This window comes from Adiantum capillus-veneris, chromosome 2 (genome assembly GCF_014529385.1).
Source record: "Adiantum capillus-veneris isolate H3 chromosome 2, ASM1452938v2, whole genome shotgun sequence".
NCBI lineage: Eukaryota > Viridiplantae > Streptophyta > Polypodiopsida > Polypodiales > Pteridaceae > Adiantum > Adiantum capillus-veneris.
This window is the reverse complement of record NC_140932.1, coordinates 40,134,250-40,151,069: the sequence shown is the minus strand read 5'-3', so window position 1 is coordinate 40,151,069 and position 16,820 is coordinate 40,134,250. Positions and strand designations below refer to the sequence as shown.

The 16,820-nt window shown below is 41.3% G+C and overlaps 1 non-coding gene across 1 annotated transcript; it reads left to right on the top strand.

Moving 5' to 3' along the window:
- Positions 1-13,393: 13,393 nt before the first annotated feature.
- LOC147462664 (U1 spliceosomal RNA) lies at positions 13,394-13,555 on the top strand. Its single transcript, XR_015186155.1, has one exon. It is a non-coding gene; the product is annotated as a U1 spliceosomal RNA (small nuclear RNA).
- Positions 13,556-16,820: the final 3,265 nt, after the last annotated feature.

Genomic DNA, 16,820 nt, shown 5'->3' with positions numbered 1-16,820 from the left:
CTCAACTAGGAGAACATAAATTGGATTACCCCATTAGCTTTGCAAGTCGTCAATTGAATGATGCCGAGAGAAACTACACCACTACAAAGTGAGAAGGTTTAGCTATGATTTATGCAGTAAAGAAATTCCGCTACTACCTTCTTGCCAACAAGTTTGTTTTCTATGTGGATCATCAAGCCTTGTTGTATCTAGTAAATAAACCTTGTTGCGCGGGAAGAATTACACGATGGTTGTTAATTCTCCTTGAGTTTGATTTTACCATTGTAGTGAGACCTGGTAAAAAACATGTCATGGCGGATCATTTGTCTCACGTACCCAATGGTGAAGCCCCTACAGGAGTCAATGATGAATTGCCTGATACTTCTCTATTCCTAGTCGAGACCATAATTGAATGGAGTGAGAAGATTGTGAACTTTCTAGTTAATGGTTTTCCACCCAAAGAGCTTCGTAAGGACATAGCTCGAAAACTGTTAAAAGAATGTGAACCTTATTCTCTCAGTGCAGGAACTCTCTACAGGGTAGGGAAGGATGATATTCTTAGACGTTGTGCCCGTGAGGATTAGTATTTATACATACTGCAAGAACCCCACATGGGTATAGCCGGAGGACATTTCTCAGGGGAACTAACAACTAGAAAGATGTTGTAATCAGGCTATTGGTGGCCTACCTTATTCAAGGATTCATCACTTTTTGCAAAAGGATGTGATGAATGCCAACATTACAAGATCACACAACAAAAGGATAAGATGCCCTTACATCCTGTTAAAGTGACTCAACCATTTGAAAAATGGGGTTTGGACTTTGTAGGCCCCATTAGTCTTGCAGCTCGTAGCAATCAATCTCGATATATTATCGTTGCCACTGACTATGTGACAAAGTGGGCGGAAGCCAGGGCGACACGTAAGGCTGATGCGAGGTTAACTGCCAAGTTTCTCTTTGAGAACATTATTACAAGATTTGGTTGGCCCTTTGAGATTGTGAGTGACAATGGTACTCCTTTAATAAATGGAGAGATAAAAGAACTCACTATCAACTTCATGATAGCTCACCATAAGTCCACACCTTATTATCCACAAGCAAATGGCCAAGCTGAGAGCACCAACAAGACCTTAATATCTATCTTGACCAAAACGGTGGAAGCTCATCGCACAGATTGGGATTTAAAGCTGACTTCAGCTTTATGGGCTTATCGTAATGCATACAAAGTTGCCATTAACTGCACATAGTTTAAGATGGTGTATGGCTAAGAAGCGGTTATGCCATGGGAGTTTGTCATTCCTAGTCTTCGAGTAGCTTCTCAAGAAGGTTGGGATGGTAACCCCTTAGTTGAGCGATTATATATACTTGAAAGGCTAGATGAAGAGAGGCAATTAGCTGTGCAAAATGCACTTGTGGAAAAAGATAGAAGGAAGAAATGGTTTGATTGTCATCTAAAGAACAAAGATATCAATGTTGGTGATAAAATCCTTATGTATGGAGTGTGTAACGAGAAAAAAAGTTGAAATATGCGGGAAAAGGACCATATAGAGTATCCCACAAGGGGCCCACAAGGGACCATTCGTTTGGAGACTCTTGATGGAGTTGAAACCATTGGATTCCTCAATGGTAGCAAATTCGAAAAGGTACTATGATACTCTAAGCCACGAAGAGCTACGTGCCATCCATCAAGAAAAGGAAGCCAAGGCACAAAAAAAATTGAATAAGATACAAGCTCAAGCTGAGGCTAAAGAGCAACAGTGCATAAGACGCCAACGAGAGGCCAACATTGGAGTTACACATGCATTCCACGTTGAAATAGAGGATGATTGGTTGGACTCTGACACACCTCTATGATACCCTATTGAACTAAATAGCGCCTATGGAAAAGTGCTATATAATGCCTTATTGGACACGGGTCCTAAATATAATCTGTTGTCATATGGATTTTGGTTTCAGTTAGGGAAGCCACCTCTATTTGAGAGTATTATCCAAGTCAAGGGTGTCAACAAGAAAAAAACTACGATTTTTGGTATCTGGCACACTTCTATCAGTTATGACAATGGGGTTGTAGCTCAAGACTTTTTGGTCATGCCTGCTGGAACTATGGAGGGCAACATAAGCCTTGGATGCACATGGATGTTGGCAACCAAATGCACTATTGATTGGGGTATTGGTAGTGTCACGACATGACCACCGACTCTTACCCCTATCCTTGAAGGAAAGTCACCTACGTTGCAGACACTAGCGAAGTTGCAGGATAGCCAAGATTCAAAAGTGGTTAACTCGTCCTTGTCGGTTGCCCATGAACCTAGCACTTCAATGCTTGTAGTTGCAGCAAGGAGTAATATTGCAAGTACTCAACCTGCACGACCTAAGAGTACATATCAATGGGTTCCCAAGGCCTTACTTCCAGACACCTCAACCCTTCCATCCATTTCAAGAAAAACTTCTCATGGAAAACCAAGAGCGCGCTCTAGGAGAGTCAAGACCAAATCACGATGGATTCCAAAATGACTAAAGGAAGCCCAAGGCTACTATGATGGAAATGATCAATTTTGGGTACCTAAACTATGTCTTTCCCTATCACCTACAAAACCATGTGAGTCAATGAATGTAACTCCAAAGGCAATGGCAGATCGTGGAAAGGGAAAGATCACAAAATGCTACACACCTATTCTAGAGCTAGCTTGGGTTCCAAGGCAAAAACAAATTATTCCACCTAGCTCAGGAAGTGGGGAGTCCCATGAAGCTTCTAGCTCCTCATGTAATGCATCCATAGAGATAAAAGCTTCTTCACAAACTCCACCTACAATAGTGGACCTCCATGAAGCTACAAAGGAATCCACACCTCCCAGTGTTCAAGAATCACCTGATGAACCACTTCGAGTTCGATCCTGGGAGAGTACCTTACCACCCTTACAACTCGATGAAGCACCTAAGGTAATAGAAAACTAATGGAAAAAATCCTCACCTATTACCAACTGGAACAATTGGTTTCAAAGGGTCACGAGCACATTTCAAACAGTATGACCTACCCAAGGAAGGGGGTAGTCCTCACTCAAGTCAATATTTTGGATCCCCATCCTCTTAAATTTTCGTCCCTGCTGACATCTGAACTCTGCAATTGAGGGACTGTATATACATAGCCTTATACTAGTTCTAGCAAACAAACAAAAAAAGATAACAAATAGTAAAAGAGCAAGAGCGACTAGCAACAAGAGAGGCCCTATCAGATCCTACACATAAGTACAAATTCACCATGTCACATCAAGCAGCACACGAAAACAACTCTTATGTTTTAAAGACCTAACCAAATCTATCTGTATTCTTAGAGATGGCTAGTTCACTAGAGGCATGCGCTTCTATTTTTTATGAAAGGTACCATTTTTATTTTTCTCAAGTGTTTCACATCTCCTACCTTGTACTTTCTTGCGAATGGGATTTGGTAGAGAGACTTGCGCGTGAGAGAAATTTTGAGGAGTTAAAATGGCTGATACGTCTATGGTTAACTAGTGATCCCTACCCTGTAGCGAATGTTTCTCCAGTGGCACATGCTTATTCTTTTGCACAAGATGAGTATCCATGCATAGCGAGGTTCTTCATTAACACGCTTGTGCAAGAGGATGATGAAGAAGAAATAATAGAGACTGAGGAAGACTACGGCCTCACGGAAAATGATTTTGTTTATCTAGATGATGAGGATAGAGGCCTAGCCGTAGGGTGGCCACCCGATTTATATAATATCCTCTTTCCTTGATTCTAAAAGGGATGACAGATAGGTAGGTTAGGGGTCTGGATTGTGTTTTGAGTTTGTTTTCTAGGAGTTTTAATTTTTTCACACTGACATGCCTCCTAGAGGTATAGTGCCTTGTTGTTTGATATTGTTATGTAGGACTTATATGGATTTCCATCCACATGGCTAAGGACATTTGCTTCGACAAAATCAGCAACTCCATACCTCTAGGTGTACTACTTTCCATGATTCATGCTGGGGGATATGTATAATTGCTAATTGTGGTTTTTCATGGTTTGTTTGAGTGCAATAGTTATGTTTGTTATCTGCCATTATAGATCTATAAATTTGTCTTTCCTTAAGTTGATTGAACTAGAGTTTAATCTTATAGATGAGCTTTGAGATTAGGAGATCGTGACTTTAGGTTAACTCATTTACTTGACCACTAGTTCTAGTTGATAAAATTATCTGAGTGTTTGAGACCTTAACCTGTTTTATGCATAGAGAACCTTGCTCACTTAAATAACAAAAGACACTAGTGAGAATACCAAGGAAATGGAAGCAAAAAACATAAGTGCCACAAATGAAAAATCTTATGTTAGAAGAGAAATCCTGGCTTGATTTGGTACTTCACTCACATGTATTTTCTATGGTACTAGAGCCCTAGAGGTTCCCAGTGTGGGCGCTTTTCCTTGAGAAGCAAAAAGCCCCGGGCATACAAAATAAGCACACACGTCAAATGATTGTGAACCAAAGTAAAGAAAAAAAAAGACATTTAAAAGATTTCCATCGAGCTTATAATTAAAATTTCAAGCTTTTGTTCGGATTTGTGAGAGCTAGTTGGATAATCAAAGCTAAAAAGCACAATTAGGGAATCTTGCATTTAGATAATCTTCTTAGCTTAGCTAGTACTAGAGTAGTTGTTTTAACCTTAGTCATAACTAACTAATTGATAAACTCACCCATAAGCCCAAAACTCTTGATTAATTAATTTCATCAAAGTGCAATTTATTTGTCCTTAATGGCAGTCTAGCATTTTATAAATCTCGCATTTAGTCATTTCCGCATGTACTTTACATTCCTCTTATGATTTATTGCCATATAATTCCGCTTGCATAAAACAGTGACTTTGCCTTGCAGATTCAAATCCAGATGCTCTACGACATGGACCAAACGGGATTTCTCTTACTAGCTTCCAAGGACGGAATCTACATCAGGAAGGGGGGCATGTTACCACCAAGCGATCACCACCACTAAGCGATCACCTTTTATGTAGCCATGGGCCGGGCTTGTCGGACCCGATAGTAGTGTATGATGTTATTGGCCGGGCTTGTCAGTCAGGTAAGAATGGTTAAGAGTGATCACCGATGAATGGTGCACTCTAAAACTGGAACCTATAATGTTTGGGTAAGATTGGCTAAGTGTGGATGCCCAAATGTGAACGGGCAAGCCCATATAAAAGTCAATCTAAACCTAAAATACCTCATTCTCTCATGTGTGCAATGCAAGAAGAGTGCTCTTGCTCCATCTTCTTCTTCGTCTCCCTTGTGTACTAGTGTGTGTGTGTGCTTGAGAGAGAGAGAGAGAGAGAGAGAGAGAGAGAGAGAGAGAGAGAGAGAGAGAGAGAGAGATTGAGCATTGTGGCGACACGGCGGCGGCAAGGCGGTTGAGCGTGGCGCAGTAGCGGCTCCTTCTTCTTCGCGGCGAGGAATCCTCCACGATAGCAAGTGTAGAGAGGTGAGTGACACACCATCGTCATCTTTGAGCTTACTAGTTTAGGCTAGTTGCGTGCTTGGAGCCATTTGTGGCTTGCACACAGTGTTAGGCAAGGCCCTTGCTTTGATACGTGCGGCAGACGCCCATAGCTTCACACATGGAAAGATTGGGTACTATTGCGTGAGCGATTGGATATATTCTTAACTCCAAAGGTTAAGTACATGCTCATGAAGTTCAACCCTAAGGAGATGGCGGAGTTTCTATTATCGCTGATTAACACTAGGTTGGTAACCTAACAGGACATAAAAGTGTCCTTTCAAGGTTTTGAAAAAAACCTCCAAAACCATAGTAGATCCATTCATTTTGTAAAATCCTTTCATGAGGTTATAGTTCAAGGCCTACTACACATGGAAAAAATAAGAAACTTGTAAAATTTCTCATCTTTTGGTCACACCAAGCCTCCAAAGTTGATGGACCAGTAGATTTTCATCAAAACAGTCATTTCTTATGTTTTGTTGCATAAAAATAAGATTAGGGATTTTTATAGGACTTGAGATAAATTCCCTAGTTAACTTCAATGGGTTGGTGATCAGACCATATGATTGCTTCTCACTCACTATTTTTTGTTTTGCCAAAAGAAATAGGTACAAAAAAGTTGAATTTTTACCATTCTGCAAACCTATCATCAAAGTTTCTATAGCCACGCTCAATACAAATAATATATGCATGTTTTCTTAGTTCCCTATTGTCCTTTAGGTTCATAAGGAGACATGGAGCATGTCAAAAGAATAATACATATCTTACCAAGGGGAATCTTGGGGACAAAGATGAAGTGTTAAATACAGCAAACATGAAAAAACTGGGTTCAACATTATGAGTTGTAGAATCCCATAGAAACTATTCAATATCTAGCCAAATTTGATCCTTATGACTAGATATGGTTACTACCTACAAAATGCATGTAGTTGTCACAAGAAACTAACAATATTGAAAAAGCTATACTTGATATACTAGAATGTTTTGTTTTCTTCTATAATTGAAAAAATCAACCATCGTTGTCCACTATGTAAAATAGGGTATTAGGTGCCCCAAAACTCAAGGAATATTAGCTTTATGTTACAATATGCGACATAGAAAATCAAAATTGCATTTGGATATCATGAAAGCCACCAAAAAAATCATAGAAGAGCTAAAATTGGCTAAAAAACAGGATTTGACAATTTTTGTAATTTGGTCATAACTTACAACTTTAGCATTTATTTCTCCCTAGAAGCATCAGGACATGTTGAGGACTACTAAAGATAGTTCTCTAGCATTATAGACCTCACAAACATGAATTCTAGAGTGGTATAGTTGCAAAAAAAGGAAAAAAGCCAAAAACAGGACCCGTTTTTTCACACAGTTTAGGTTGTGAAATGTTGTGCAAGGACAAGGTTAAAGATGGAATTGATATTCCAAAAAAATGTCGAGTTTTTTTCAGCTCATGAGACAACTTTCTAGACAGATAGCACCTCAAAATACATTTTGAAACTCTTGACATAATTCAAGGAAAATGGTCACTTAACAGGACATAAAAGTGTCCCAGGACATCAAAGTGTCCCATTACCAACCTAGTGTTAACAAGTAAGGTTCTTTACATTATGTTTTTTGCACTTGAATTTCAAATTAATGCTGAATTTTTACCAAAAAAATTAGGGTCACATATGAGTCCATGTGCCTCACACCACTAACCACAACATCTTCATGATGCAAAAGTTGGCACTTTTGCAGACCCACACTCCTTGTTGGACAAGGTCAATGAGGAGGGCAAGGAAAAAGCTGAGACAGTGCTTTGTGGCATGGCAATGAACCATTCAAGATGGCTTAGACTATTAATGTCTTTGCTAGTATAGCTACTGTGAAAGGTGAGTGTAAGTTATAGTACATGTGCATTGGATGACTTGACTATATTTTAATATCTTTGTGTTGTGTACTATAGGAGGAATTTGATGCAATATATTGACAAAAATGCAAAATTTTCTTGCTAAGGAAAGTAAAGAGTACCTTCCAAGAGAAGCGGAGTACAAAGAAAACTATGATGTGGCTCTAAGGGACATAGAACTTCTTTGTTTGAAAGGGGGTAGTTGTCATCGCCAATCCAAAGAATGGCATGGACTTCTTTTGAAAGTGTATTTAATTTGTGGCTCGGGGAGAGAAGGGATGCAAAATGACCCCCTTCAGAGTGTCTCAAATTGCACGTGCACGCATCAGCCCTGCGGATTGAGTATTCTTTTCTTTTGAATGTATCTAATATTATGTCCAATAAAACATTGTAGGAAATGTTTTTTGGTGGACATATTGTCCAAGAGCAAGGTTTCTATGACCAAGGTATCTATTCCAACACAAGAGAAGGTTTCCATGACAAAGGTATCTATTTCAACACAAGAGAAGCCATTCTCAGAAAGGCTAAGAATGTATGTTTACTTGTGGCAACTGGAAAGATGGGTATAGTAACATTAGAGGACGGGATCATATACATGAGTGCAATGTTGCTAACGCTTGAAGTGCAAGGGTGTATTGAGCTTGGCAGAGAAGATGCACATTGAGAACTCAACGGTGAAGAACCTCCATGTATGTGCTACACCCAATTATGGACTATCTCTTGGAGAGACAATGCAAGCTTTTTTACAAGACCACTTTGACAAAGCATTTGAGCGGTGGAAGACAACCATATAAGCCACATACAATGGAGAGGACTAGCCGCACTTTGCATGCACAATGTGATGCTTAGTATACAAGTATTTAACTATCAAGTTTTATTGTTGTGTATGATTTATATTGTATGTTTTGGTCAATGGACTCTATATTGTAATTTGTAAATGGTGGTTGGATGCCCTCAAGAAAGGTTTGCATAGTCTAAACCCTAAGCATCCAACAATGTATGGGTGGAGTCTAAGAGAGAGGAGAGTGGGATCTATTTTGATGAGTGGATAGACAAGTTTCATGATGAGGATGCGTGGAGAGATTGTCCATGGTTCTTGGACTATGTCGATGCCGAGTTCCTCGAAAACAAAGCAAAAGCATACAACGATAATTTATTTCCTTCTTATGCAGATAACATGATACTCATTGGTGTATAGTGTCCTCACTATCCTTACAACATTACACAAGAAGGTTAGGGAAAGGGCAAGAGCACAAGTATCACCATCAATTAGCCTCTCGATACCGTTTCTACTATCATGGCCATGGGACGTCTAAGCCCAAACACAACAACTGCAGGACCATCAAGTGGAAAGAAGAGAGGTTGAGTAACCATTCAAGAATTGGAGGAGTCATGAAAAGAGTAGCAGATTGAAAGGAATGAACGGCAAGGTGGCGGTGAATATTTTGAGCAGGGCGACTTCAAGTGATGCTCGAAATCACATAGGTCGAGTCCATCGTAGGGTTTGAGATCTAGGGGCTCGATATGTGAACTAGGTCCATTGGCATTTAGTTAAGGATCGAGTTTGCAAGCATATATACTCATCATAGCTAGCACATCTTTTTGCAGTAGATAACAAGTCTACTTAGTACTTGAGAGACATAGATGGTGGAAGTGTGTGTCCTTTTGTATGCATACATTTTGGAACATTTGAAACATAAAAGAAGAGCATTTAGATGAACAACTCAAACAAGAGAAAATATTTTCCTTTATTTTCTTTTGCAAAATTTACATAATGATTAATTTCCATACAATTCATTGTAATAATTAATCACGTACATTGAATCCATCAACTCAAATTAGCTTCAACTCACATAGATATATTCTTAACAGTGATTAAATGTTCCAAAAACATATAGCTTAAACGTGAGCATTCCCATTACGTTTGCATATCCAATTTAGGCATTTACGAAGTATTTTTTCTCTTTAGTTTAAAAATAGAAAATCATGTTTTAAGCTTCAAACTAAATTATAGCTGCCTTGAAACATTGTAGGATGGTAGAAAATGAATTCCTGTCATTAAACTTTCTTGGGGCTCTTACACGCAACACAAAATATTGTGTGTCAACTATAGTAGAAGCATTTGCAATATCTACCATGCTAGGTAGCCATTGAGATATGCTGCTGAAATATTTTGAATCATGGTGTAGTATGAGAAAGAATAACTTACATAGCTTTTCTTGCCCAAAATGTAAGCAACATAAAAAGTCAAATACATAATAAAAAATGAGTGTATCTTATTCAGTGGAAGCAGATACCTTCCGAACAATTCTACCTTCTTTAAGAGGAAAGTAAGGCTTGAATCGTCTCCTACTATGCTTGATTTTTAATCTTCATGTATACAGAACTTTCAACTCTTTGTGAGAATTTTGTTGATGTCATGCTCAAGTTGGTTCTTATAGTTTTCTTCTTGTATGGTTACTGAAAAACAAAGCCGTGCTTGGACTCTTGAATGTTTGAAATCTCCAAGTCGCTTTTAGTCGTTGTCCAAACGGATCTTATACCTTGTAAAAGGTGTATGTACTTCGATTCTTGATAAATTTTTTGAGTTTATGAAAAAATCAACTGAATTGCTTTACTTTGGACACCTCGACAACGCTGTATGCTCTTGATGGTTTTTTCCTTGGGTCTCGTGTTGAACCTTGAAGGGGATGTCCAAGAGAGTAGGGAGGGGGGGGGGGGGGGGAGGGGGGGCATGTCCCTTGATAAAATTAAGTGCCCAAGGCCTTTGGCCTTAGGGCATTAATGTGAAAATAAAGCTCTGTGTGTGTGTGTGTGTGTGTGTGTGTGTGTGTGTGTGTGTGTGTGTGTGTGTGAGAGAGAGAGAGAGAGAGAGAGAGAGAGAGAGAGAGAGAGAGAGAGAGAGAGAGAGAGAACTAGCACTCTATGTATAGCTTCTCGGTGCTCACACTTATGGTGCATTTTGTTCCCTTGCACGACGTGAACCCACCAAGATCCTTTGCGTCCGTTTTTGTGCCAGTCGACCCGAGCCTCCTCCCTCTCAAACGGCTCTTCACACGGCCTGTCCCGCTTCAAGCTCCCCGCCTCGCAAGAGTCCTTCTCCACGCCTTCGTTTTCTCCACATCTACCACATGCAACATGCACATGCAAAGGCTCCCTTTCTAAAAATAGGTCCACGACCTCCCAAGCTCTGATATCAGTATGAAGACCCAGGGGCTGCCGTGAGAATACCTTTGCCCAACCACCCTTTAGATAGGCCCTTGGCCCTGCGTATTCGGTATTCCCCTGTCCACACTTAGGTAGCTGGCCCTTGGCCTGGGTCCGTGACCCCCCTAGGATTGCCCTTGGCCTTACATTGATGACTAAAGACATTCATGTAACCTGTTTTCAATCGTTAATTGCGTGTTTTATTTATCTAGTAGTTTTCACGTGCTCTAAGGATGACATGCATGACTAGTTTTGCAATCATGGAACAACCGTTTGCTGGAAATAAAAAGGCAGCTCCATTCCATTATGAGTATCAAACACCTCAAGAAAAACTATAGAGCTGCTACAAGTATTCCAGAAAGAGCTAAGCTTATGCGTGACTCTACATTGTGTTCCCAGTAGGTATGAATCTTGCCATGGGTATCGAGTGGCCACGATCAACCCTCCTCTAATAGTACACGACAGCCTTATTACAAACTCCATAAAGAATCCTATGCATGTCTCACACTGAGCATTATGAAGCGCATACTCCGCACAATCCCACACATAGCTCTCAACAAAAGCTTTCATGCGTGGCCAATACAAGTACCTACTTACCGTGGCCAAAGTTTTGTATATGTAAAGGTTTCTTGCACTACATGTACTAGCATATTAAAAGTAAATTGCACAATGGGTAGCCAAATCTATAAGGCACACACACTTTTCCTTGCTTGAAATGAAGAACATCAATGATCTCCTTGATGATGAATAAGGGAATTGACTTCTCAGGCTATGAATAAGAGATCCAATAAGAAGCTTTACTCTTTGGTCATAGATGAACTCAAGTGGAACAATCGTGTAGTTACTAGTATCATCCAAGTTAGGAAGTTCCTTGAGAGGAATAGTGTGTTCATCTTTCCCCAAAAATTCCTTTGATTGATTATTGTAGAACATTTGATGAATGGTAAGGTGTGAAGTAGGTCCAGCTTATAGTATCTGCCTTTATCTTCTCTAGGTTTTAGAATGGTCCACATACCCATAGAATAGTGCTAAGTACTTCTTGGTGGGAAGAGTTTTAGATTCCTTGGCTATTCTAAGATATACCCACATGCTTGCTTGTCGTGTACCTTGGGGGCTAGGATTTTAAGCCATTGATGTGTGAAATTTTGTAAATTTTTTCTTTCCCTTCTCTTATACAAAGTCTTGGGCTATGGAGTATATCCATGTGCTTGTATCTTCTCTACCATGCTGTGAAAGGGTGTAAGCGTTTGTCTCTTCTTTTTATGTGTACTATTCTATGTGCATGTCAACATCTCTCTCTCTCTCTCTCTCTCTCTCTTTCATGCTCATGGGTCTATGCAAAATATTTAATGGTTTTATCTTGGGGTATTCAGTTGGCATGGCAAGGACTATAACCCGAGATGGTTCAAAGCAGGTGATCTTTTTGGTGACGGGGCTGATTTATCCCATTGGTGCTACCGGCAACGGGTGTTGGCATAAGAGGGGACATGGGTGCGAGAGGAAGGCGAACTTACCTGGGTGGGGTCAATAAATTAATGATGAATATAGTACTATGCATTAAACAAATCAATCAATCAATACATAACTATAAACAAAACAAGAAAAATATTTTTGTTATGAAGCAAAAGAAGCAGAATAACTCTTGATGAGAAAATATTTGTGAAAGTGATTGAAACACCTCTTTCTTTGCCAAGTCTAGCGTCTCTCTCTCACTCTCTCTCTTCCTAGAAAAGCAGCTTCAATACGAGTTCTCCCAAACATATTTCTTTCTTCGTCAACTACCATGTAAGATTGGCATGCAAATTATTATAGGTACACAAAGTGACATCTACTTCCAAGAATTTAGAAGCTTTGAGGCTTGTGAGCTTGAATATGCTATCAACCTAGCAGCGAAGGCTGCACTCCTAACCTTGCTAGTTGATTGAGCAAAAGACCTCTTGATGTTGAGGACGAGCGAGTTGAAGCCCGCTTGATGATGGCCTTCATAAGTGCAAGGTGCTGAAAAAGGAGAAACTATGATGTACACTCTCTCTCTTCCTTGGTAAGCAGCCCCAGTACGAGTTCTCCTACACGTATTTCTTTCTCGATAAACTCTCTGTGACATATGATGTACACTCTCTCTCTTCCTTGGTAAGCAGCCCCAGTACGAGTTCTCCTACACGTATTTCTTTCTCGATGAACTGCCATCGCTAGATTGGCATGCATAATGTTACGGGTACACAAAGAGACATCTACTTCCAAGAATTTAGAAGCTTTGAGGTTTGTGAGCTTAAATATGCTATCCACCTAGCGAGAAGGCTGCACTCCTAACCTTGCTAGCTGATTGAGCAAAAGTCACACAAAGGAGCACCTCTTGCCATGCTTGCATGTTGACTGTATTATTGAAGGCAACACGCTTCTGTTTTAATTATTTTAAAGTCTAAGCTTTCATACTTTACTGGAGGTAATGCCCACTCGCAATCCTCGACCAAACCAACGCCCTTGGAAATCATATACAGAAGAAGAAGAAAAGATATAAGTTCAAAAGATACAATTTCATTGGTTGAATTGTTCAAATCGGCATGATGGGATTTCATCAATTTCTTGAATTGGCACGCATTGATGGACAACACCTTCTACAGTTGATGAAAATGAGGTAAAGGCATATACTCATGCCACAATGAAAGTGGCATCAGAGCAAGGTTTTGATTTGCGAGCGAGGAATGCCATCATCACAACACTCTTGGATGTGGATGATAGAGATGACATATTCATTGGGTATGAAAATTGAGTTATCCCATCGGCGCTACCGGCGAGGTGCGTTGGTATAAGAGGGGACGTGGGTGGCAGGTGAAGACATACTTACCTGGGCGGGGTCAATCGGTGATCATGAAGGCCGATGGCCTAGGGTCGGCCTTTCCATTGCACTGCGGACGGGCCGCACCCTAGCATCTCCCCTCTGAGGGAGAGTGCACGTCATAATTTGTGGCAGCGGGGGCTCGCGTTCGCGCGGCCCCCATTCCAATCTCAATCTCCACCTGACAAGAGGCGATCACGATTATGTTGTTCTTGCTGTCCAGTTATTGCAGGACTGTGTGCGCTGTCTGTACAGTTGGAACGATCAGAATCTGATGGGACAGTGGATTGGATGTTTGACTTTCTCATCCGTCTCTCTCTCTCGCCGGGCAGAGGCCAGGGGCGGGGCAGGGCAGTCTCAGTCTCAATCTCAGTCTCCTTCTCTGGAGAGAGTCTCGCTGACTCCGCTGTGGTGTTCTTGATCTCTTGTGCGCAGCTGCTGAGGAGCGTTAGTTGGAGCGATCAGATCAGAGTCTCAAGGTCCTGGCTGATGTCTCATCTGTTTTTTGGGCGCCCGTCATTCCAAATTCTCCCCAGCATTTGTTGATCTGCAACACAGGTCTTCACATGACCACTATGAGGTTCTACTATAGACAGTTGTCCCCGGGAGAGCAAGCAATAAAGGTGAAGAAGAGTATATCTCAAGTCTCTGTGGGCGTACCGTTTTTGGTTTCGTATATTTTTGCACATGCATGGTTGATGTTCTAGGACATATTGATAGTGAACGGTAGCGTAGATTGTTGCACATGCATGATTGATGTTCTTGGACGTGCTGGGCACCAATTGTAGTTGAAGGCAATGAATGCTATGTACAGCTAGAAATAAATGTCCAACTAGAAAACTTCACTTCACTCTTTGTAAGGTATTGTATGTTTTGTTATAGTATGCCATGAGCTCCAAAATATACACTCCTCCTCAAGCAATACCAACTTGCTAGAAGTCGCAATACACGATGCAAGCGCAAATCCAGAAAAAGGGATGGAAGGGCAAATCCACATTTGGCAACGGGATATATATTCACACTCTCCATAGCCAGTGGGATATTTCAGTTCAGCTGGCTCTTCCAAGGCAGCAAAGGAGGGGGAGGGTCGCTGATGCGGTGGGCTCATACCACACTGTTCCTGAGCCCAAGGTCTAGATGTCGCCATCGATCATGATAATGATGTGCCTTCAAGCTTCTTAGTAGATGAAGAAGAGGAAAAAGAGGCCGAACATGAGGCCCACATGCTTGCTTTTCCAGCCCTCCACGCTGCCTATGCTTGTAAACAAAAATAGCTTGCACGATCCTATGCAGCCTTTAGGCTTTCCTTCACAATCGCGAGCATTTTCTGCATAGCTTGTAGACAATCATTACAGACTATCACCACTATTCGCACTGCTATAAGGCAATTCAATTTCCACGAGATACTTTTTCCAATCCATTCGACGACTAAAGACGTGCACGCAACACGTCTTCAATAGTCCATTATGTGTTTTTTTTAGTATATGCCAAGGTGCCTTGCATTACATGAAAAAGGATACTCAAAAGTAAATTGCACAAGAGATAGTCAAGCCTGTAAGGCACATACACTTTGCCTTGCTTGAAAGTAAGAACATCAATTATTTCCTCGGTGATGAATACCCGGAAGATAATCCACAATACTTCTTGGTGGGAAGAGTTTAGAGTCCTCGGCTATTCTAAGATATACCCACATGCATGCTTGTAGCCCTTCGGACTGCAGAAGCTGTCGTCACGACTCATGACTCGGTTGAGTGGAGGAGATTCTTACGGTTTTGGCCCTATCCATGGTCATGTAGCTTCCTAGAGGCCTGGTGGATGTTTATCCTACCTTCCCGGTGCTTCCAAATGTTGCCTAGGCCCTTCTCCACATTTTTCCACTTTTTCTTCTATTTATTAGGTCGTGGGGGCTGATGTTTGGGTCGGGCATACAGCCTACGGCACTATGTAGTGGGCAGGGGCAGTAGCTAGCTATGTAGACGAGGGGCGAAGACTTCAAGACACATTCAAGGCAAGATCACATGATGGCCTTGGTGTGGTAGGTTGGTTATGCCATTTCCCTCTTGAATAACAGGACTTGAGTTCAACTCTCCTCGTCAGATAGATCTTTAAGGTCTTTTGGGATAGTTTCCTATGACGCTAAAATTCTCTTCTTCTTCTTCTTCTTCTAGATCTGTCTAGCTAGCTACCAGTAGGAAATGCATCTTGTTCTCTCAGGATGCTTGGGGGTTGTTGTCGATCTAAGGCCAAGTCAGTGGTCTCATGTGCAAGAGAAGATGGCAGTAGGAGTAGCAGTTGTGCATGTACCAGGGGTCTATCCATTTAGGGCATAACAAATCTATGCTAGACCACCCTTGGCCACTTGTGTTTGCAGCTTTGTATCAGCATGGGGAGCCTCTCTCCCTCTCTCTCTGTCTCTCTCTTTCAGAGGTCCTGTCTCTTTCTAGCTCAATGAACTCTCTTCTTCAAAGTGGCCTTGTATACGTATGTGGCATTGCAAGTGTTCTCTAGTGTCAAAGAATCATGATTGGAGTCGAGGTGTCCACCGGATAAAGCACATAGTCGCATAGTCTCTCTTAGTACACAGTCCCACAGTTCAGAAACGAGTCAATCATTGCATGAAAAGGAACCTCTCTCAATGGTTTCTTCTCCTAAGCAGGACACACATTTTGTGCATTGATAGAGATTTAATTGTTTGTGAGGATCATCACGCCCTCAAGTTGCTCCAATCTGTACCGAGCATAGCTTTTGGATGGTGTGCTTTTTTCCACACTGCTATCAATATCATGGCGGATGTTTTCTTGAGCCACTAGAAAACGCTAGAGGATCTGGCAGAATCCAAAAACGCTAGTTGTCTAACTGGCTGAAAACACAAGGTCTTCTACCGTCTTGCTGAGGAGAGAACACTGCAAGCCTGAGCTTCTTCTGTCTCTTCTGCTTCTACTGAGTGACCATTGGGTTTCTTTTATCTTTCCTTAGCGATTTGCCCTACTTACTTTTCCAACAAAAGTCACTTATTAATAAATGAGTGAAAAATGTGTATTTTGTGAAAAAGGGTTCTATGCTCTGTAAAATGCTCATGATGCGTACCGAATGCCTTGCTGATGATTATATTGTGTGCAATCAGAGGATATGCAACTAATCTAGGTGCCTGGACATGCACGGCTTGCTCACAGGCTCACAAAGGTGCCAGAACACTTCCTAGGCTGACCTGAACCCTAGACCTGAGATAGCTTGTCCACATGCACATAGGGTTAGATGTGCATGTGACATCCCGTCCCTTTCAAAGTGAGGTACTGGTACCGAGCTGTATGGCGTCGAGGGAGTGCACCAACAACTCCTGGAATTCTGCGAAGAACTCTTCGCCGGCCCACTCTGATGCGTGGGTCGTGCAATACTTGAACTTCATGAAGGATTGCAATGCTTGCTTT